This window comes from Epinephelus fuscoguttatus, linkage group LG2 (genome assembly GCF_011397635.1).
Source record: "Epinephelus fuscoguttatus linkage group LG2, E.fuscoguttatus.final_Chr_v1".
Taxonomy (NCBI): Eukaryota; Metazoa; Chordata; class Actinopteri; order Perciformes; family Serranidae; genus Epinephelus; species Epinephelus fuscoguttatus.
The window spans coordinates 7,978,397-8,000,430 of NC_064753.1; the positions used below are offsets into that span (position 1 = coordinate 7,978,397).

The 22,034-nt window shown below is 41.6% G+C and overlaps 1 protein-coding gene across 6 annotated transcripts in view; it reads left to right on the plus strand.

Moving 5' to 3' along the window:
• Positions 1 to 22,034, plus strand: part of znf536 (zinc finger protein 536) — a 266,177-nt gene that overhangs the window by 37,570 nt on the left and 206,573 nt on the right. For 3 of the 6 annotated variants that reach the window (XM_049562887.1, XM_049562931.1, XM_049562896.1), the window contains exon 3: positions 15,738 to 15,846. The gene's annotated coding sequence lies outside the window, so the exon portion shown is untranslated. Of the gene's footprint in view, positions 1 to 2,613; positions 2,648 to 13,143; positions 13,254 to 15,737; positions 15,847 to 22,034 lie in introns of those variants that run through there. The other 3 variants (XM_049562916.1, XM_049562906.1, XM_049562923.1) reach the window with 3 other exon arrangements.

The window sequence follows — 22,034 nt, forward strand, 5'->3', positions numbered from 1 at the left end:
ATTTTAATATACTATGATTTACATGGCTGATGTTTAGCAAAAGATTACTTTCTACTACTGCAATACTTAAAAGAAAACAGCTTTAAAAGAAGAAATAACAAATTTTCCTCTTACATATAAAAAGCTAAAGAAAAAAAAAGCTGAGAGTTAGATAGAAGGCAACTTGTTTGTCTTCTGGGTCTGCTTTCAGTCTTTATGCTAAGCTAACCATTTACTGGCCCCAGCATTATATTTAGCATATGGATAATCTTGTCAAGAAATGGAATAAGCATATTTACCAAGATGTTGAACTGTCCCCTAAAGTCCTAAGTTGAAACCTTGCCCCTATCAGTACACTCAGCAACAGCCTTACTTGGTCTTGTACAACCAGCGGCTGATGGTGACTAATCTTATCTAATCTTTGTAAACTTACAGTCAACCTGATCTCACAGAAATACAGGAAATCATCACAACCTCTTAACATCACATTACATGGCATGTAATGTTTCAAAAATACGCACCGGCACCGTGGAAACAATGTCAATGGAAAGTCAACTGGGATCCATTGTTGTGGTGGATACATGGATTCCCTGGTTCAATGACATCATGCAATTGGCAGTTGTTAATGCGACAACCCAATAGGTAGTGTAAAGAGTGACAAAGCTCCTGAGGCAGGTTGGGGTGGATAGACTGAACAAACAAACACAGGACTTTCAACCAGAAGGCTGGTAGTCAACGTTGACTTGTTTTATCTTTAGAGCCTTTCATCCTTTACGTCACCAAATGACATACTTACATCCCATACACAACAAATGTAGCTATTTTAAACAGAATCACAATCATTTTCGAAACCTTACCAAGTAGTTTTGGTGCCTAAACCCAGCCATGTCACCACCACTTAATGCAGTTGTAAAAGTTTGTGATCATTTTACGTATCTCTGTGTGATTGCATTGCTCAAGATCAGTGGCGATTGCTCTAAGACTGCAAGGGAAGCTCAGCTTCCCTTAAAATGTCAAAAAATAAGTGGTCAAATGTGTACTGTTGTGTTTACATTTCATTGACTAAATATGCTCTAGAACGCACTTTTGTTCAGAATCAGCTACTTATCACAGGTCACTGACGCGACTTTCTTCTCATTCATTCCTGTAGCGTCACAGTGCATTAAACAGTGGAAGCTCAGCGTCCAAAGACTTCAGTGGGGAAGCATAGAGTGGGTTGTTCCACTGCAGCGAAACTAGACAGTCATTGGATAAATGCTCGGTTTTGTCCTGCCCATCGGACGCTCAGCGTCTCTAGGGGTCTATGGGGCAGTGGGCTGGCCTCAGCTGGCCTGGACGCTGGGCTTCTGCATGATGATTGGATGATCTGTCTGAGGCTGAATCCCTTTTTGATTGACAGCGAAATGAGCGAATCAGCGACCTTGAAATATAAACCACTACCGGAGCATTTTTCAAGTTTCATTCCGTTGTTCCGAGTTGATCTGGAGACTTTTCCAATCCTCTTAGTGACTTTTTCTTTGTTAAAAATGACTAGCGACAAATCTAGCATCTTTTTCTGGTGTTATTGGAGACTGTACTCGTGTCTGGAGACTCTGACTTCCGTTGCTCTGCAGTTATTGTCCCCAACGAGCAGCGAGTGCTGCTGTGAGCCGCTCCACTGTCCCAAAGCACTCACAGGCGGTCACACTAGCCTCGCACAGCAGCCCCAGAGGGTAGAATTTACGTATAAATAAATGGATACATTTTATGATGTAGGCCGAAAATGAGCTTCCCCTCCTTGAAAGACCAGCAGCCACCACTGCTCAAGATACATGTTGCTGTGTAACTGGCATTACTGAGTCTCTTAAATTGTCTTGATGATATACTTTTACACTATGTGGTAGCATTTACTGTTATTTCACAATGGCCACCGTTCAGCAAGTTATATAGACTCTCTGACCAAAAATATCTCAAGTTGTTAAAGCTAGCAAGATTTCAAATTTTTGATGGCCAAATTTAAGTTTTAACACTCTCACATATGCTCACTTTAAACTGTCTTGTCAAACTGAGAGATGTAAAAATTGTCTGAGACGTAAGACACCAACCAGGTGTGCTTAACAAAATTTTATATAAAACTTATTAACATGCTCACTGCCTCCCTCTACGCATATTTTGGGTGAAGAGTGAATAGCAAAGAGCCTTCTGTTTTACTAAGTGTGCATCTATCACAACACTAATTCAGTCATTTTTTTTAAACAAAATTTGGCTTGATTTCAAAATGAATGAACAGTATACATTTTGTCTAATAAAGTCCGTTTTCACTGAGGGCGAATATCCGCGCGGATTATTCTCGCGGAAAAATATAAAAGTTGATTTCATGGGTTCTTATGGAAGTTTGCACACCGGGGCGGAACTTTCGTGCGGTGAAAAAAGTTTCCGCCCAGACTTTGACCCCCCGCGGAATTCGCCGGCGGAACTACACAGCTGGGCCAATGAAATTGTTTGTTTATAGTCGCGCAGACCGGGAGAGTCTGAAATCCAGTCAGGCAGGACAGTATGGGAGAAAGGTTGAGAAACTTCGTTTCACAGCACCTCGTCCTTTTTGATAACAGACGGGATGATTTTATGAACAATGAATTAAAGGACAGCGCCTGGCAGGCTGTCCAGCTTGGTGACTGCGGTGAGAGTGGTAAGTGCTAAAGAAAGTTAATGTTGACGCTTGTTAAACTTTAGCTTGCTAGCTCGCTGCTGCTGCTGCTGCTGCTACTCTCGTCCATGTTCACCCACACCCGTTCACACTGCGCGGACTTGGAACACAACAACACGAAATTCCGCACCGCGTCCGTACCGCGCCTGTGTGTACGGTTTAAACGTGGAAAGGGGTGCGCGAATATTCCTCAAATCCGTCCCGCATTTCCGCATCGCTGCAGGAGAATGAACCTGCAACCCAAACTGTGTGACTGTGGGAACAAGTTCAAGTTCTTTATTTATGTACACAACAGTTACAGAGAAGTAGTCATTGGCAATGAAAATCTTTTAGTCTCAGGCTCCCCTCAACTATGCTAATTAAATATGTATAAAAAGGAAAGTTAAAATTAAAATAAGGAATAAAATATAAAATAAAGAAATATAAATTAGACAGTAATTGCACATGAATAAACTGAACGTTAACAGGAATTTAATAAATGTATAATGAGAAGTGTATATATATATATATATATGCAGGGGTGTAAACAGAACAGCAAGTGAATGTATATAAAAGTGACACTAAACTGGGAATACTGATTCTCTTTTGACACTTTATCTTTTATATAGATTTTACTTACTGTTTAGCAGGTGCCTCCAACTTCTGAGGGATAAAAAGGGGACTGGAGCACACTGGCTGATTTACCTTTAATTTTGCAAACAGACAGGGGTGGTTGTGGGCTTTGTTACCTTATTTGGGATGGCAGGGTGAATCCTCGCTGAACCCTGACATCATAGTGTTTTCTGTGGACTCCTCTTCAAGATCCCCAAATTACTGTGACAAGAGCTTCTGTGTCAGGAGTGCCTACACAACAGAGCTGTAAGGTTTTTTTTTTTTTTTTAAAAAAAAAAAAAAAAGCTAGAGAAAAAAAACCTTAACATTTCTTATCATGTCTCTAAAATTGGTTAAGTATCACTGTCTTATTCTTTTAATAACCTCCAAGACTTGCCTCTCAATAGAGACCAGGGCCCCGTTTCCTGATAACGATTGATCTTAGAAGTTAAGAGCGTCTTGTAAGTGTTTCTACAAATGCTCTTAAATTTCTACATGCATTTCCCAAAGCGGTACTTTAGGAACGAGTGCACGTACATGCCATTAAGAGCTTCTTAACGTTGGCTGTCCGTGGTGCTGAATACACTATAAAGTAACTTAGCATATTTAACTGTCTATAGCCATGCTATATATTAAAAATGCATGCAAAGTGTAAGACCTCTAGATGACACAAAAAAGTTAGATATATGGTTGTTCAGTATGAAAACAATAAACAAACAAACAAACAGAAACTACAATAATTAAAACATGTAGTTTATGGATCCTCTGGCAGGTTCTGCAGCTAAGAGTGGTTGCCATCACACAAGGGTGTCTTCAGTTGCAATGCTTTTGGGAAAATGCCTAAGTTTAAGAAGGTTCATAAGATGGATTTCAATCATCTTAAAAAGCTTTTCAGAAATGGGGCCCGATTTTCAGGCTGCTGCACAAAAACTGGATGCTTGTTAAATCCACTGCATGGAAAGCATCTTTTTCCCTCTCCGTCCTCTCTTCCTTTCTCCTCTGTTACCCTCTCTTTTCCCGTCAACCACAACTTGATGAGGCGTCAAAGATGCAACCTTTGACTCTGGTTGTAAATTAAAATCAACCATCAAGTCCGGTACACAGTGTTATTGTGGCGAGGCATGGCGACAACCAAGGAGTCACTCTATCAGACAGGGAATATAGAGATAAACTTACAGGGTCGCAGAGCACATAAAGAGCACATAAATCATACTGCACAGAATGAGTCACCGCCTCAACCATGGCTGCGCTCTCCCTTCTTCTCTGCTCTTAACATATCTAACAAAGCTCAACATATTTTCTTATCCTTATCTTCTGTCCAATATTCAATATTTAATTATGACTTTATTCATTTATTTTTTTAAAGATTTTTTTTTTTTCTGAAGAAATAAAAGGATGTGAGTTAAGCCTCTGATTATTGGGAGGGAAAGATCTGTGGTTTTTAGTTCCTTGGGAACATTAATAAGTGACAGAAAGCTAGATTAAGAATGCTGGGATGCGGCTAGGAGAAGAAAAAAAAAACAAAAACGACAAAGCTTTGAAATGCTGCCAGTATCACCAACTGCACTCTTCTGACACAGCTGATTGTAAGAGAAGCCGATAGCGCAGCCGGGGTAGGCCTTTAATAATTCATTTAGTTAGGCTATGATCTATCATTTTGTACCTTTTGACATGCGATATTGAAATTTAATATTGCATCAATACAAATGATGTATTGCCAGTCGTCAGGAGAAAGGATGTGGATTGCAAAAAGATCTTTGCAAATGTCTTTTCACTCCTCTCTCGCTCTCTCTTGCCTTTGCAAAGCTTCATTGTACTTGAGTAGAAAGGCATAAGAGAAACATCTGTCTTTTTCCCCCCCTTTACTCCTGGCTTTGATATGTGTGTTTAAAAAAATGACAACTTAAAACGCTCAGGGAGAAAGTCTCCAGCTCAAACCAGAGTCAAGAGAGGCTTGGAGAGGAAAAAAAAAAAAGCGGGGGGATGGAAGTGAGAAGCAGAGGGAACATGACAGCAGTGGCTGAGGGAGACGTCACACGTTGTCGAGATCTTTGACATGACTCTTTAGTGCGGTGAAATCCCATAGGCGATATTCGGGCTACGATTGGAGCGTTAGGTGCTGGAAAGCAAAGGCTGCTGTTGCGGTGTCAGTCTAGCCTGGCTCCCAGACTGCTTCGTGCACACAGTCTGCTCAGAGAGATAGGGATGCACCGATAGCAACGCTGGCTGATGTCAGTCTGAAGTAGATTATACGTGTCAGAGGATTTCCTCACCACTAAATGCCACCACCAAGGGAGACAAGCCAAAAAAAATAAAATAAAATAAAATAAAAATCCAAATTTTGGTTTCAGACAGTTCAATACCTACTGCACCATTTTTATTGACAGTGAAAAAAATGTGCTTGAATTATGTAGAGGATGCATTAATGTCTTCAGCCATCTTTAATATGAACGTGATATCACAACTGCAAATCATTTTATCTTTTCTGAACCATAGTAAGCAGGTAGCTAATGCAGGTAACATAAATTGTGTTGTAAAAAAGTGTTGCAATGAATTTTGATAACCTGTTAAATATGGTTTTTCTTCTCGCCTTCTGCTATACATGAATTCAGGGAGGTAGCAGAAGTAAACAAGTCGCCATCACTGCAGCGGCGTCCACCTATGATATGCAAGCATTTAATTGCAAGCCGTCCTAAGAAGTGTACAGGTTTCTACTGTTACCTTTATTTTCTATGTAACGTTTCTTTCTACAACGGTGTCTAAGAGTTTGGAAAGAACCTGTACACTTCTCAGCTCTATTGACAGTACTAGCAAACTTCAACTTTGGAAAAAAAACAAAAACGGGTAATGTCAGCTAAGTTAACACTGCTTAGCTACCTAACAACAGTGGGCTATGATACTGCCCAGGGGCAGCAGTGGTTGCCATGCCATTGTTCCAACAGCCCAAAATTCCAAAGCACCATTAATCCGAAAAATGGCCCACTGGATTGAAAGCCCATTTCTCCAATAGTCATCTCAAAAACAAATGCCCATTGCTCTGTAGTACCGTTTCTCAGAAAATACACACTCCCTGCAGTTAGTTTCAGTTTCCCACCTTTAAGCCACATATCTCGGGTGTTCTGACCGACCCTTTGAGGTGTTTCCCAGTAGTGTTTGAGTCATTGAACCCGGGTGTTTTTCCACTGACCCGTTCCTGCTTTTCCAGTGACTTTTGGTCCACAAAACATAGGTGTCTTAAGCCTAATGATCTTTTTCTAATTGTAACCAAGTGGTTTTTGTGCCTAAACTAACCATGCATTCACCACAGCATCATTGACAAAATTGTTTTGTATCTATGGTTGACAGAAACACAATGCGAACATTTTTTCTGGCATTTGGGTTGTCTGACTTTGGAGCAATGGCTGTTTCCAACAGGATTCTGATAGGTTGTAGAAGAGATGGGCTCTTAGTTTCAGACTAGCCAGGCTTTGGAGTTTTGGGCTGTCGGATCAATGGGTGGTTTCTTTTCGTGGTGGTCCCATAAAATAAATTAACTCAATGAACTTACTGTGGTGTTATTCTGAAATAGCAAATAGTGGTCGCTCTAACTAGGGCAGCCTAATGACCACAAAGTAAACATCATTCGCTCGACATCACAAACAGAACACGTGCAATGATGTCCAGTGTTTCGGTTGGTGTTAACTGGTGATTCTTAACCGAATGTGTTGCGACTACAGTAATGGCAGCTGTTGAGAACACAAATAGATCATATAGGAGTCCATGTAAAAGCTTTTGATTTTGCTTTAATCAATTTTGAATACATACTCAACTGTGTTTATTATCTACAGTAAGTGTTTACGTGAGTTACTAAGAGCAACCATGGACATATTCAGCTGAAAGTCACCAGTTAACACGGTCACTGGTAGAACTGAATGGTGTCAACCTCCGCCTGTCACATGCATTGTTTGATTTCAAAACACAACACACGCACGTGGTTGGGTTTCAAAAAGAGTACAAGGTTTGGCTTTACAGTCTTATGAGAAGTGAACGCCAGCGTCTCGGGTGAAAATCGGTGGTTCTTGGAGCCATCCACCACCCCTTCCACCCTCGCCGAACTTCTGTTGTTATCCCATTGTGTTTCACCCTGATGTCACTAGGCACCATTAAACAATGATGGTGAATGGTTGCGTATCATGCGGACATAAAAAGGACAGCTTTATTCGTCGATGTCTGACGCCGGAAGTCACTGACCCAGCGCCGGCATTTGACGACTTTGGAGTGAGACCAGGTTGAAACACTAGCAACCCTATGTTTAGTTGAAGTGATTTTCTTTTTTAACTATGGGAAACAGTTAAACAGGAGTCAGCCAGTTATCTGTCCATTTTATGTCAGAGTTTGTCATCAGTGACCCAAGCTGTCACCTTTGTTGCTGTCACTGTCAGCAGGCAGCAGCAGATGCTACAACCTGCCACTTCAGTCATGGCACCACCCGTAGATGACAAAACACACAAAGCACCTACCGCATTGGTCTATACCAGTCATGGCAATGACAGTACAGTATGGTTAAGGTTTGGGGAAGAAAGTGGTTATGGTAAGTTAACTATAGTTAGGATGAGGCAATGAAAAAACCCCTGGTTATATCAAATCCTGGAGAAAATAAAGCTAAATAAACTACATGGTTAGATACCACTACAGTAGGAGTAAAATAAACTTTGGTCTCTTTACATCAAACAGTACAAGTTGAAGTCTGGTGACACCAGATACTCTTGCTGTGGTTTTTTGGTATTGTCAGACTATGAAACATTACTGTTTGAAGAGGAATCTAATCCCACTTGGGCAAAAAAGAAATAACTGAAGTTCTGCATGCTCTAGAGCTCAACTGAACTGCTGCAGACAAGCTCGGTGTGAACGTATCCTAACACCGCTTCATCACCATCCACTGATGGCCCATGTCACATTCACTGTAAAAAAAATATGGCCTGTGATGGGCCTGATGATTACAGATGACGGTGCTGCTGATGATGATAGTGATGCTGACAGTGACAATAATGATTATGACAATATAGAAGGTGGCCATTACAGTGATAGTTGGAATCATAGTGAATTATTACATATTCAGCTGAGATACACCTAACCTTTACAGCTCTGACGCGTTTCCTCTGCATGTGCAAATATATTTCAACAGACAGATCAAAATGAGCGTGTGTGAGATGTGTTTTGGCGTAGACGGCAAAATCTTTTCACGTGACTCTGGGTGAATCAGAGACGTTGACCTGTTATTATGTGTGTTTGTGCAAACCCGTGTCACTCTTGTTCCAGAGAACTGATGAGTGTGTGCAGCTGTGTCATTAACACCACGTTTGTCTCTGTATATTTGCATTTTTACCACTGATATACGGATGTCAATTAAACAGGGGAAGGGAAAACAGTTTAGGTGACGATCCCTGCATGCATTTGTCAGCTATTTATAACAGCTCCCTCTCTGATTTCCTCATGGCCTGCTCCTTGAAAACAACACTCGACTCTATTTCCGGTGAGGTTGTCTGTTTCACGGGTAGTGATGTCTTTTCTGATTGCATTAAAGAAATTACATTCTTTAAAAATCTGTAGTGTAAACACGGCTCATTCTTGCTAATATCGGCATGGCTCCCAGGAACGTTGACCTTTAGCTGTGCCCTGACACTGCTCTGAACATCTAGGAAGTCTGCCATGCTTGTAGGTGTCTGGATATGTTAACAGTGGGGAAGAAAGACACAGTGAGAGAGAGAATTAGGTGCAGTTGGGAGGTGCCTTGGGTTGCACAGGGTCGTGGTGTGCCTCCCTGCTCTCTGCCTTATGTCAAGGCTTTATTATTTCACCTGCCAAGGTCCTGACCTCCTGCGCCCAGGATCTGCCTTCCTCGCCCTTTACAGAAAACAGATTTTGATACAGCCTGTTGAAAACCTGTATGAATGCAAGACACCCCAAAAATTGGAACATCGCCGACAGTTGCTTTGTGCAGCGTAGTGTTGAAAGGATTAATTGAATGGTCGACCAGAGATAATTGATTCATTGTTTTAAGTCATCCATCCACAAAAAACTCCAAGCATTTCCTCCCTATTGTTTAAAATTGAATGTCTTTGGTGGTTGAACAAAACTAGCGATTTGAAGGCAAGGCAAGTTATTTATTATTTGTATACATCTTTTCAATACATAACTTAAATAAATACATTAGCATTTAAAAACACAAGAACAACTAAATCTATCTAAATCTGTTAAAATGAATAAAGTCAAAAAACTGAAAATGAAAAACTGAAAAACATCCCCTGGGAAATTAAAATTTGCACCAGGATGGAATCAATGGAAAACTTTCCTGATGTCACTCTGACTCCCCATAACCCACAGTATTTGACTCTGTCAAGGTTTGGGATTATTTTTAGTTGCTTTTGGTTGCTTCTGTAGTTTATCTTCAAGTCCTTGCTTGGTTGCAAACTCTTTCTTTCTTTCTTTCTTTCTTTCTTTCTTTCTTTCTTTCTTTCCTTTCTTCCTTTCTTCCTCTTGCCTCAGGGGTGCATTCGGCAGGTCAACACCTCAGCGGGTGGGTCGTTGTGGGCCAGGTGACCTTTGTCTGTCATTGTTTTGCTCCTCACACCTCACCCAGGGAGAAGGGGAAGGAGCTTAGTGCCTTACACCTGCCACTGGCTTTACTGTCACAGCACTGGGGTGCGTTTGATTTTGGTGTGCCAAGGACAGTAGAAAAGGTCCCAAATGATTTGTATACATAGCCAACAGTTAGCAGAGTGGGGTGCGTATCATATACACTGTGAATACAGTGGATTGAACCTCTGATGGCCCTCGCGTTAGTGTCTGCTCTGAGCTACACTCAACCAGGAGGACCAAAACAGGCAGCTGCTATGTAGATAACCATAACGAAAGCGATGTTGGATTCCAAATGCGATTTGCGTTCCTGCGTGCGAGATAAATCAAGCGTACCTCGAGTGAATAAGGGGACGGAGATGAAATGAAATACCCAAATGCTGCCTCCACTGGGGCCTGATTGAGTTCAGGTGGCTGGAAAGTGTCTCACCCAGGGCTAGTTGTCAGTGAAGGATCTGCTGTCTTCTCATCTCTTTGTGCTGCAGGGCTAACTGGTGAACATCGGGTGTGTTGCTTTGACGGATGTTTGTGTGCCTCCTGTGTTGCGGGGGGACGGGCCGTTGACACACTTCATATTTCAAAGGCAAGGTCTGAGGAAGAAATGAAGATTGATGCGGAAAAATGGCGCGGCAACTCATCGCCCATTCGATACATATATTATCATTTACACATACGTGACACCTTTGTGCATGTCTGTATATCTATATATACATATGCATGGGCATGATCCAAGGCGCCACACATATTCACGTAAGGAGGAGGGGGGGGGTTTCCTCTGTTATTAGAACCATGTGATATAATTGCATTTGATCTCCAAATAAACAGGGAATCAGTCCATCTCCTTGGTGGAGATGGCAGATGTGATGGACGACCGCATTAGCGGCGAGGACAACATTAGATTTGCTCAAAATTATTGATCTTTTGTTTGTGAGCCAAGTCGGCGATAAATAACAGTGCATGGGAGATGTGACTCATTATCACCGTGCCAAAAGCCCGACAGACCTCTGTCAAAACACACTCTCCTTCCCCCCTCTCTTCCTCCTTCCTTTCATCTCCGTCACTACAAACCAATTTAATCTGTTTTTAATCCTTCCCTCTTTTCTGTCGCCGGCGCCTTTAATGCGAGGCCTCACTGTCACTATCTGATTCCCTTAAAATTTTAATCCTGCACTGATAACCCTGTATTATTACATATTACGCACTCACAGGCGGCAGGACACTCACACATACGTACACATATACACATGCAAATATGTACACACAGCGTTTAGTGGCTCTTTCAGTGTTTTTATTCCTTTTTACCTTCTTAGTGAAGAAAAAATCCTTTTATCACACAATGGGTAATTTATATCCATTACCAGCGTTTTCAATCCTTTTCAGCGCGGCTGTCACTGCCTTTGGCACACTCGTGATTAATGTGATCTAATAATAGTCTGCCATTATATTTCCTTTAGTAAAACATGTACCAACATCCTATTCAGCTCCACGAAATTCATTGCCCCTTAAAATATTTTTCCCCTTTTCGTTTGAAAGACAAGATTGCTATTTTTTTTTTCTCCATCTCGTTGCCTCCCAGGAGGTGATTATTTGTTGGGGGGGGTAGATGGGGATGGGGGGGGTGGTTAGTGATGGCACTTCCCTTATTTTCAGACACTTATGAGAATGATGAGAGGTGCCATGATTCAAGGTGGTTTGTGCGGATGCATTTGTGTGTGTCGAGGTTGGTGTGAGTGTGTGGTCCTCACACTGGTGGTGTTAACGTGGTGTGTGTGGCTGTATTGTGGACAGGCAGAGTGTAGAGGCTTCAGTTCAGCAGGACATTAGAAGTATGGAGCTGACGAAGCCTACATGCATTTTATTTTCACATTGTTTTGTAAAATGTAATTCTTTTTCTTTTAATTAAAAAAGTTGTCTTTATGAAACATGCATAAATTTTCCTTTGAACTCTACAATAGATATGGTCTGCCATTGCCGACATTGGTACTCTTGCTTATTGTAATGTCATTTCTTAGAGAACCTTCAAATGCTTCATATCTGTAAAATCTGTATAACTTAAGCTTAAAGTTCTGCAAGTCGATAAACTATAATAATTGATAAAAGTATTGAAAGTATGTCACAAAATATACAAAAATCGTATATTTTGTTCATCAGATTTTACAAAATTTTATTTGATAACATTTACTGACAACTGGATTGAACTCTGCAATAGAAATTATCTGCCAGAGAATCGTCAAATGCTTCATATCCCTAAAATCTGTACAAGCTAGGCTTAAACTTTTGTAAATCAGTAAACCATAAACATTGATAAAAGATGAAATCGTATGGTTTTTTTTTTCCAAATCTGATTTTACAAGATTTTAATTGGTAACATTTACTGACAGCTGGATTTAGCTATAAAATTAACTTTAAATAGTTTAAGACGACTCTGTTTAACTACCCTCTGACCACAAATACGTTCATTTTCTCTTTTGTCTTTTTTTTTTTTTTTTTTTTTGAGCAGGTAGTTTGGAATGGATGATGGAGAGGAAAGATGCTCCCCATGGAATGTGCATAGGATTAGGTGTGTGTGTATGTGTGTGTCTGTGTGTGTGTTGTCGGGGAGGTGGCCCAGCAGTGGGCTCTGTTCCCTCCCAGCCGGACAGCCTGAGCCAGTCTGCCACTCATGGGGCACGTTTCAGACGGGGCGGTGCCAACGCTCACACACACATGCATGTATGAAGTTGTGCGCGCACACACACACACAGTCCTGGCTCCCTCTCACAAAGAGGGTTAACCCTTACTGGGTTCTTAGACTTGTATCCAGGATGAACAGGTGGTCCCACAAAACATGGGCATCCATTTCCTCATGACTTATCCCAGTGTGTGTGTGTGTGTGTGTGTGTGGAGGGAGGGTTAGACAGAGACATGAGGGGGGGAGAGAGAAAAAGAGCACACATGACTGTGTAGCTTAAGGACACCTTTTGTATGTGTGTTGGTTTTGTTTGGTACCAGGGTGGCTGGTGTACAGAGCAGCTTGCAGAGGGTCCCGCCGCTGTGTGAAATTGACATCAGATGGCCGTCATGACAAGAACAATATTACATCCAGCTTCCATTAAGCGAGGGACAGCTAATATATGTGTGCCGTGTGAACTTTTGTTTGTGTGTTCATCGACACCTGACCCCAGAGTCCGACCGCACCAAACACAGCTGTCAACACTTTACATCTAGGTTTTTTTCCCCCCTCTGTCCCTCTCTTGCTTTTTCCCCTAATTTCTCTTCTCTTGAATCCCTCCACCCAGGATCCCTCCATTAAAGATAACTTGTATTGAGCCACATCTAATTCCCTTCAATCCGCCTCCCCCTCCTGTCTCAAGTGATCCCTTCCCAGCAGAGAAAATCGAAGGTAAACCACTTCTAAGGCAAAAACGGTACGCTCCACTTTGGATGTTTTAAATATCACCCTCTGACGGAAGACGAGACGCGGGATTGTGTTGGCTGCTTTGGTAAAACACGTCAAAATCACAAAGTTGCACGTTTATCACCTGACCGCTGCGATAAGTTCCACTCAGCATCTGGTTGTTACAACACATAGCTGAGACCCTCTCTGCCTTTGATAACTGTAGTCTTTCATGTAGGAGGAAAAAAAAACACTCTGCTTTATTCCACTTTATTTGTTCTTTTGTGATGTTTCTGTGGCTCAGCCCCTCCGAACCTCAGACACATGTGAAATAGACGTTTTGGAAAATATGAGTAAGTAAGCAAAGAGAAAGAGAGAAAGGCAGAGAGCAGAATGGAGCTGAGGAGATAAACATAAACAGTGCCGAGAGAAAGAAGGTTTCTCTCTGAGTCAGCGGGTTTTACTAAAGTCTGATTAAACGAGGTGGGAAACCGGTTGGGGTAGTAAATAACAGAGGTGTCAAAATGTTGCTTAATGACCTGGATATCTATTGCATGGAATATGTGACTGCAGATCTACGCAGGAGCTGTTGTTTTTTTTCTTTAATACCTTAATATGTAGTGGGAGTTCAGATGTTTAAAACAACTTGAGCTGAGAGTGGAAAGCAGGTTTGCTTTACATGCCTCCCTGATAGAAGACTTAGACTTTGGTAGCACTTACACTTATCTTTATGTCACAATACTGTAATGACAATTTTTATCATTATCTTTTAAGCCTGCACTTACAGCCAAGAGACCATTTAGAAAAACCTTTAACAGAAATGATCAATCAAGACCCATTAGCACTCACTAGATATTAGAGGAATACTTCACCCCCCAAATAATCTTTGTTACATTGAATTTGAAAAGAAAACTTTGTTTTTCTCATATGTCTCCACTGTAAACAAAGAATCCAAAAACGGAGGTCATAGGAGACCATGTTAAACAACAACAAAACTATATCAAAACATCAGTTTACAAACTCTCACACGACTTGGCAGTATAATAGAAGTCGCATTTATCCAGTTGTATGCTCAGTGTCAGAACCTGATCTGAACTAACCCTTTAAATGAGGTGGTTCCCACCTGGTTCAGCCACGGGTTCCAGATTTCTCCTCAGTCATTTGCTCAAGGTCCAAACAGTTTAATATGTTCAGCGTCATACTTGCATTTGGCCATGTCGTTGAGCAAGTTTGCCATCTCTGTCACTTAGTTGTCCTTTAGTCGCGCACTCTACCGCAGGAAACAGCACTGCGAAAAATTCACTGTACTTCAAAATAAAGTGTGTTTTTTACAAACTGGACACGTTTGCAAGTCTCTTGGAGTACATTTTGAAAGGACCCGCAACCCATCAGGTGGGAAACATTGCTTTAAAACACCAAAGTCACACAATAACACAAACAAACTCATTGATTGAGGCAGCGGTAGACCAGCAGCTCCTGTGTTCAGCAAGGTTAAATTACTGTTTTTGTCAATGGACTCTGGCTTTGAAGAGAGCATTGACAAGTTTCGCTCTCAGTCCAATTCCCTGTCAGAAAAAGCTGGTGAGTACTGAGCATACAACTGGATAAGTGAGACTTGAATCATACTGCATGACTTGTGTGTGAGTTTTTAAATGGATGTTTTGATATAGTTTCACTTCACAATACAGACCGCTTGTATTTCAATTCCTCAAGAATTTTCTCAGTTTTTGGATTCTTCATTCACCTTGGAGGCATGTGAGAAAACAAAGTATTCTTTACAAATTCAACACAGCACTGGGTGAGTGATATGAAAAAGGGTCATTTTGTGGTTGAAGTATTCCTTGGTGTGTGGGTGCAAAATACTCTGCTTCTCCATTTGTCATTTATTGCTATTAGCTTGATTATTTATGATTTGCACAAGTTAAAACCAATGAATTTGGGGCTGATTGTCACAGAAAGAGTTCGAAAGTCAGAAATATGTGAGAAAAAGATTGACACATTTTTCTTTCCTTTTTAAAGGGTCATGTTGACAAAAAGAAAATTATGGAAAGTCAGCAGACTTTTCCATTTTATGCTGAACATTATTAATAATTAATCAATTTAGATAATAGCATCCTGTTGTTTTTAAAATACTGCTGACACATACAAACTAAGAAAGCTAAAAATTAAAAGAAGAAAAAAGTCAATGAAATTTTAAAGGAGCAGGATGAAGAAAAGTTGGTGGATGATGATGAGGATGAGAGGGACAAGCAGAGAGTTGGAGGTAATTGCAACGCAGTCAGCAGTGCAGCAGTCGATGCACCTTCCCCTCCTCTTTCCAGGGGGGGAAGCCCCTTCTCGAGGAGGGGATGCTCGAAGCAAAGAGATGAGGGGGAGGGAGGGAGGGATGGAGGAATGGGGGGGAAGGGGAGCAGTGGTGGCGGTGAACTCAGCACTTTCCTTATCTCCTCTCTCTCTCTCTCTCTCTCTCTGTCTCTCTCTCTCCCCCAGGGCTCCCTGATCAGTGCCGACCAGAAGCGGAGCTGAAGCTGAGGCTGGCTTAACAGGGCTAAGCACGCTGTGACGCTGTCCAAGAAACTACCCCCACCCACTGTCTGAGGTGACTCAGGGCTTTCGGGGAAGAGGGAAATGGGTGGGATGAGGGGGGTGGGGTAAGGGAAGGGAGAGGGAATAATAACTGTGGACCCTTTTTGGTTTTCGGGTTTTATTAGTGAGAGTAGTCTTGCATGAATGGGCGAAACTGAAGTGGAAGAGGAAGGAAGCAAGGAAGAATGAGGGAGAGCAAAAGACAAAGTTAGGAGAAGTTTCTGGTGTGCACGTGCAGCAGGTTACAGCTATCCCCACTATGATGCAATCTATATGGGGTGATGATGACGATCGCTGTGGTGATGAGGATGATCATGATAATCACACACACACACACACACACACACACACACACACACACACACACACACACACACACACGGCAGTTGGCTGCACATCCCTTGTACGTGGACGTACAGAGGAGCTGCACGGCCATATCAACAGATAATTCCTATTTAATCCCATCAGTTATCCGCCGTAGTACGGTTACACTGTCTGTCTTATTACAGTCCAAGCTGGCTGTCTCCCTTTTGTCATTCTTCTCTCCAGTGTCCAGACCAGAAGTATGTATAGGGCACACTAGCAGGGCCTAGGTTATGTAATACAGGTATGCATGTGTGTGACTTGACCAGTGTTTGAGGGGTTCAGATGCAGAGAGGAGAGTGCAAAAAAGTGCAGCTGACACTCAGGAAAGGGTGAGGAGAAGTTGTCTGTCTGACGGAGCGGAGTGGAAACCCTGCAGGCCTGTGTGACCCAGGCCTGACGCTCTGGCATGCTCCGAGGATGCGAGGTTAGTTCACCTAGCATCTATTTCTTGTCCAGCTGTGGAAATGCCTTTGCCGTCATATCAGGAATATCTAGCCAAGGTGTGGATGAACATGTAGCATTCATCTGTTAATAGCAGGGCTCAATACGTGTAGCCATGGTAGTGATTTATTTCAGTTGATATTAAAGTGAGGATTGACTGTAGTGCTGGTTTGGCATATTAATGTAGTAGGATGACAGAGTTAGTGAACTCTTCTCCCCTCACAGCACCTTCTCTCATCCTTTCCTTTGCCAAATTTGGACGCTGACACTAAATGGATCTGCCATATTTCAGATATGAGTGGGAGGATATATATATATACTGTATATGTGTCTGTGTGTTAGTGTGTGTGTGTGCAGCTGTGTGTGGTTGTAAAGTGAGGCATTATGGCAAAAAAAAAAAAAAAAGCCTGAATAATTTAGCACTCACATTATTTTCTAATGCCATTCTTTAGAATCTGACTGTGTCACTCTAACAAATGCATGTGTCGGAAAGTTCAGGGGATTTTGTAGGGCGCCTGTGAACAGTGAGTGATGGCAACCAGCCGACTCTCAACTCCCTCTTGTCTACCAACAGCTCCATGTGAGCCCTGTGCACCATATTCCCTTCTCAGAACTAACGCCGTGGCGAATCGAAACAAAAAGGCCACATATTTTATTTATGTGTCAAAAGTGCGGTGAAAGGAGGGCAGGAAGGAGGGAGCGGGGCGTATCACTCTATCCGTCGGTTGATATCATTCCATCCATGCGGATCAATTCTCCCAGACAGAGGGAGATGAGAAAGGAGCGAGCATGAGAAGGAGGGAGGGAGGGAAGGAAGGAGAGCTGAAATGGTGGTCGTATTGATTTGTCAAAGAAATACAGCGTTGAGTGTTTTGCTTAAACGTCCACATAAACCTGAGCTGTCAGAGGTGGGCGGGCGTATACTGACATTTGGCCACACCGACATAGATTGTGGATTTTCTGCTTGGCTTAGCTGTACACAGTGTTACCCATCAACTTCATGTGGAAGCAGGCAAAGTGGCCCCTGCTTGCTCAAAGCTGTGCTTTGTGGTATACTGTGCATCCAAAGTACCAAACCTCCACCAAAAACTCTCTTAATTACCCACATCGGCCAATTACTTTAAACCTTTTACACTTTTGTGACAAAACAGTCTTAACTCAGAGTCAACCTACCAGCTTTTTGTGGAGCTTTCAACTCCATCTCTCAGTATTACTCTGCAGATTTTGCTTCGACATGGCCTGTGGATTGTACGTCTCATTTTCTCATTAATGGCATCATACTAAGAGCCTACTATGACTGTCAAAGTTGTACATTTGAAGGAGTATTTCACTGACAAGATGGGCTTTTCATAAAATTTGGACTGTCTATGCAAAAACTTTTGAAATGAATGCTACATGAACCAAGGAAACAAAAAAAGTAGCATTGACATCTGAGGTGAAAAATGGGCAACACAGTAACAGAACCTTGGTTTAAATTTGATCAGCACTGCCTAGTTTTACAGTTGGATCAGAGTTTGGTCTGAGTTTGAGAGAATGAGAGGGGGTGTGTCTCTTGTCCTTGATGGTGGCATGGGTGGTGGGCAATACAAAAATTGGAAAGTACAGCCTCTGGTTAGATCAACAGCCCAAGAGCCAGTGAAACTCTGCCGGATGACGTGTTTTGTGTCACCTGGCGGAGTTTCACTGGGAAGGGAGCATGGAGACCTAGGCACTGGTAAGAGTGGAGTGAAGTTTACCACAGTTCATTTACACGTTAGCCATATCTTTATGATACAAAGCTGGTTGAAAATCAGTATTCCTTTAATGTATCGACTGAAATAACCCAATTCCAAGTCGTATCAAAACTTCTCCAGTCAAATGATATCTGCATTTGATCCTTTTTGTATTCAGGCCTAGTCAAAATGACCATTTGTATGGTTTTGCTCACAGCCAATTACTGAAAGCATTCTTCAGTTTAATGTGACATGTGATTGGCCTACTACCACAGGAGCTACAACTTATACAGTCTGTGGTGTGGTTAAATTGAGTGCGGTGTATTGGTGTACTGTAGAGAGGTGTGGAGCACTGATGTTCCAGGGGCTTCAGGTGACCATTTTTAACAGGTAAGTTCACTGGTAGGCCAAGAAACATGTTGCATGCCCATAAACCCTACCTGTCTCAGACACTTTTACGCTTCACATAAAGCCTGACTTTTCACAATCTGATAATCAAAACTTGACAACAACCTAAATCCTATATTCCTACAAGATCCAGGCCATACTCATCATAACTCCCCCCTCTACACAAAATCTGTTCTTTGGACATGGTCTACATCTGCAGCTGCTTAGACTAATCACATTCCTAAATTGTGAATAACTACAGCAACCTTGGTAAGAGTGGAAAGAAAAACACTACAACATTTTGTTAAGATATAACCTCAATTAAGACCACCCACGCAAATTTAGCTGACTGTGGCGAAACTCCCACATCTAGAAAAGACTAAGACAGCAACTTGGTGCTTAATTGGTTCAAGGAATCTGCCAGTGATCCTGTCATGTTTATCCACCCTAAAAAAATGTAGTCAGTCCCATATTTGACCATGGAGGAATAGAGAAAATCCCTCTTCCATTCTGTGACTACATACCTGGCACAAGGACAAGAGTGGAGGGGGGGCAATGAAATTAAAGAGCAGTTAAAGAAAACTGGAGAAAAGAGCAGAGAGTGTGCACAGGGCCATAAAAGGGATAGTTTAACCATTGATCGAGAGCAGTGGTGGAAATGGCAGCTGTAAATCAATTTTATCTTGGAGCAGCTAAAGAGTGTTTTCTAATGAGGTTAATGCCACATAATGGCTAAATTCTTCTGCTTAAAAGATGCCCTCAAGGTGGTGGCGAGAGATAGATGTCGCCATGGAAAGCTTAACACCTCACCATTCAACACCAAGCAGATGGATGCCTTCTTCTTTCAGGGAGATTGTATCTTAAATGATGTTAAAGCTTTATTCGTTAGAGGGTTTCAGGGGGTCATTATATCATTCAGAACACCTTTGTCTAGACAGCTTGTTTTATCGATGGGTGGATAAATCTGTGGCTCAGATTGGGCATTTAGTAAATTATTAAGTCTGTGTTGTCCACTTCACTTATGATGAGTTCCTCCCTGACCACAACTACAGCAAACAAAACAAAACAAAAAGTCTACACTATTTCCACATTTTCAAAAAACCTGTATCAATCAAATTTAAATCGGTATGGTTGTTTTGTGGAATACCGCTTGTCATCTCAGTGCTTGGCAGCAGGAAGGCTAGCATGTCAAACTGGAACGGGCTGGGTACTGCCACTGAAAAGACAAACTGACCCAGCACTAATAGATTATGAATCAAGTTGACCTCTGGCAAATAGTAGTGTTTATGAAATCCTTTATGTTATGGGAAATGAGGCCTGAGTAAGAGAGCAATGACAAACAAAACAAAACCCCCCCCCCCCCCCACACACACACACACACACACACACAGGGTTTTCCTAAAAACCCATGTTCATCCACACAATCATGTAAAATGCACTAGGGTTTGTACAGGTTAATAAAGGTCTGATTTTTTAGGTTTCTTGCAAATATTTTCATCCATACATCTTTTTTTCAAAGCTTTCATGATGGCAACAGGCTAAGCAAAGTAGCTCTTCTGTCCTTGTTCCTAGAACCATCATTTGGATCTTGTTGGGGGAACCTGCAGCATTCCCAGGCCAGGACATGTAGTCTCTCAAGTGTGTTTTTGGTCTGCCTTGGCGTCTCTTCCTATTTGAATGTACTGGGAATAACTCCACAAGGAGCCGGCCAGGAGACAACCTCATTAGATAACTGATTCTTTCTGAAGCTCCTGAATTGTGACCTTTCTAGCCCAGTGAACTTAACAGACCTACACTCAATGGTGGATGAAGTACCTGAAAGTCATACTTGAGTAAAAGTTAAGATATCTTACCAGAGAAGGACTTTGGTAGAAGTTAAAGTCACCTATTAGAATATTACGTGAGTAAAAGTCTTTATGTATCTGATATTTACTGTACTTAAGTATCAAAATGAATTTATGATATCAAAAATGCTTAAGTTTTGAAAGTAAAAGTACAAGTAAATGCTGTTAAGCGGTGAAAATTTTGAGAATTATGAAGTGTATTTCTTTGTAACATGCACACCACCTTAAAAATGGTGCTGACAGTACACTTGAAAGAAAATCTTGTTTTTTTTTCATAACTTAAAGGATTTAAATACAAAGTCCAGTGTTTCCCCACTCTTCCACTCCTTCATTCATCCAGTTCTCCATCCTCCCTATTTCTTCTTCCCTTTCTCCCCTATTTTGTAATAACTAAGATGCTTAGGAGAAATGTATTGGAGTAAAAGTGTACCTTTTATTAAGGAAGTGAAGGGGAGTGAAAGTGGAAGTTAACAGAAATGTAAAAACTCAAGTAAAGTACAGATACTCCCCCCAAAAACTCATGTACTGTAACTACTCTAAATTATTACTTTGTTACATTACAACACTGCCTACACTCTTGGCACAAAGCACTTTCGAGGACAGCAAACTGAGCAATCTCCCCTAGACTCTGCTAATACTAGACTTTAAATTGACTTTTTCCATAGTGAACATTGTCAGGTATTTAGTTTATTAAGTGTACCCTGCAGGTGTAATCTTACGAGAATAAAAGGTACCTCCGAAACGTCCTTTAGACTATGGGACTTTTCATCAAAGCGTCACATGAAATGAATTTAGTTTAAATGGTTTAAAATTTGGTATATCAGTTTTACAAAATTGTGTAATGACAGAGTTAAGAAAAAAAAGACAAGAAAACCCACAGCAGACCCAAGATTGAAGTACCAGTTTGGTGAAGACACACAAGAAACATTGTGTTTGGGTGAACAGACACAAATATACTGGGCTTCAGTGAGTGCATACCAGCTTGAACAGTTGACAGTTGTGGAATTAAATGGGTGGGTGAGTTTTTGAAAGGCCAAGAACGTTGGTTCCAAACCGGAGCTTGTCCAGAGGTAATTACAGTGTGCACAACACAAACATAATACAAGCAAACGTCAGCTACTGTAGTTTGTGTCAGCCAGCATCTTCATTTTTTTTTTAACACTTTTGTCTCCTCAATGTGCTCCTCTTGCTGACTTGGGATGGGGAGAAGTAGGCAGAAGGAGGAAGCTTTGAGAGTCAACAACTGGTGCAACCACAAATGATACGTGCAGGGATTCCCAAAGCATCCGGTATCAAGACTAATCATGAGCTAGCTAGCTAACATGTCAGCAGACGCAGACGTGTTGAAATATTGCATTACACAAATTACATTAGATAGTAATGGAAGCTTAAGGAATCCTCTTTGTCTTTGGTGAGAGTGATCCGAGGAGCCTGTGAGCTGTAAACTAGAC